Source organism: Gavialis gangeticus, unplaced genomic scaffold, assembly GCF_001723915.1.
Source record: "Gavialis gangeticus isolate Ggan-Ray unplaced genomic scaffold, GavGan_comp1, whole genome shotgun sequence".
NCBI lineage: Eukaryota > Metazoa > Chordata > Crocodylia > Gavialidae > Gavialis > Gavialis gangeticus.
In genome coordinates, this window is record NW_017729025.1 from 24,409,284 (window position 1) to 24,411,748 (window position 2,465).

A 2,465-nucleotide genomic window follows, 5' to 3' on the forward strand; every position below is an offset into this window, starting at 1 on the left:
AGCAGGAGGGCGAGTTCCTCCTGCTTGTTCCCCATGCTTTTGAATTAAAACAGAATCAAAGGCGTTTTAGCTCAAAAGCACACTGCCGTCCCTTTCTCAGCACTGACGTGCATGTCACTGTTTATACACATGCATGCTACAGAGTGCTGGGCACATCAGCTGGCATGCAGAGCAGACTCAATTAATTGAGTCTGGTGCATTGGAGCAGGCAAATGTATGTGTATAAGTGCCCGGAGGTACTAGCTTTAATGCGCATTAATTAAAGTGTGTTAATGCACGTGCCCAGAGAGTAGAAGAATGGGCTATTTATACCTGCAGGGCAGCAATAGGATTCCCTTGTATTAGCAGAACAGTATTTATTATTCTAAAGCCTTAGTTAAGAATGTGGCCTCGATGCACTTTATGCTCCACAAACAAAATACAACATGCCCCTGCTACAACCAATATGCTGTAGGCTATTATGATCCCTTCTTAAATGCGCCCTTGAAATGGTAAGATGCATCAGTTCCGGAGAAGTGTTTCGGTGCAGCTGCCATGTCTAAAAACGATACATCTTTTTGGTTGTTGTGAAGCTTTCCCAAATTAGGTCATCCTGTGAACTGACCTCTACCTTCCACGTATTTCTTGACATCATGATTAAGTCTTGACCTTCAAGTAAATACCTTGAAACTATGTGGAAAGCAAATTCTGGAGTCAAAAGTTACCCTTGGAGAGCACTATGCTATGGCAGGGAATGAGAGAGGTTTCCTGAAGACAGGCAGGGCCTAACCATATAAGACTCTTCCATTACTACTCAGTGAAATGAATACCACTGACTGGCACTGCAGTGCTCAGAGTGAAAAACCCAACTCCTGTCAAAGAGTAGGAAGCATGCTCTAGCAGCAGGGGTCAACCTTTTTGGTAGACGTACTACGAAGTAAGTTCCAGCCTTTCCTGAAGTGCCACTCCCATCTCCTCCCCCTACCTGATCTGCCACTTTTCTGCTCCCCACCTGTTCTCCATGCTCAATTTGCTGCTCTGCTTTCCGCTCCCTGCCCTCCCTGATCTGCTGCCTGCTACATGCAAAGACTGCCTGTGCCATGGGTTGGTCACACCTGGTGTTAGAAAATTAAAGCCAGGTGGATTTGGTTCTCTTTTTAACTTGCTAAGCACAGTGAAGTCCTGTCCTGTGGTGGGGGAATCCCAAGTGCAGTGCACACAAAACCAGGACAAAAACACACCCAAAAACTCTAAAAAATTTTTAAAATACCTCTAAGTTTCTAGCTCTTATTAAAAATATGTTGCTGATCATATGACCTTCAGATAAACTAATGCAGTGTTTTGTATGGACAGGTACTAATCCTGTGTTTGCTGGTAAATCCTGAAGTACAAGAACAATGGGGCTGCATGGTGATAAGGGAGGGGAGATTGTTAAAGCGCACAAGGACTGTCACAAAGATTTTTATGAAGCCCTCCAACTAACTTTGATCAATTTATGCCATATGACTCAGGAACATGCTTCATGACATACACTTGGCTGCTGTTCTACAAGAAAGGAGGTAATGATACCAATTTGTAGATGGGGAAGTGGGGGTTGGCTGGAAGAATATGGCTCTCTTAATTCCTATATTGTCATCACTCAAAACAAGCTGCTCTTGAATGGTGAGTTTGGGGAGAACTGTGACAAGACTAACTGTCAAAGGTCAGCTTCACATCACTAAAGCATGTTCCTACCCTGTCCTTTGACTGAAGAAGTAGCCTTCGGGGCTTAGAAGGCCCAGTGATGTTGCACACAGACAATAAATGCAGCAAAAGGCGTTTCCTGATTTCTTTTTGGGTGGAAAAGATCCGCCTAGGGCTCACATTACAACCAGCCTAAACACGTAGGAAAATACCCACGGTAATCAGCTTACAAGTGTGCCTTGTTTTAAAGGCTCATTCAACTGAAGGTGACTGCAGAGATTTTGCTCAAGTGAGCACTTGCCAAATGATCAGAAAAAACCCAAAAGCTTCTGATAACTTAATCAACACAGTCAGTTAAGCCTAATAATTCCTTGGATCTTGACTGAAAGACAGGGCTTCCTCAGACATGCAGGTGCACTGGTTTCTCCACCAGAATGAACAAGGTTGTGTAAACAGGTTTCGAATGAAGTGATTCTTTCAGGCCATTGTTCGTGGTGGCTGACTTCACCCACTCAGGAAGAGAAAGAAGGAACCCAAGCAGCAGAATTTGAAGGGAAGTAGTGCTCCTTATTGCTTTAAACAATGGATGTAACTTTTCCTTGGGGGATTCCCATCTCTCCATCACTGCAGTTCACATTAATTGGACTAAGGCACTGCAGGAAAAAAACCCCCAAACACTTGGACTCATATCAGAGGTCTTCCCCTTTTGCTACTGCTCGGTAGATGGATGCTCAAGAGTTCTTGCTTTTGCAAGATCAGTCCCTTAGCCTCCATCTTCCCATGTAAGGAGATTTGTCTGGATC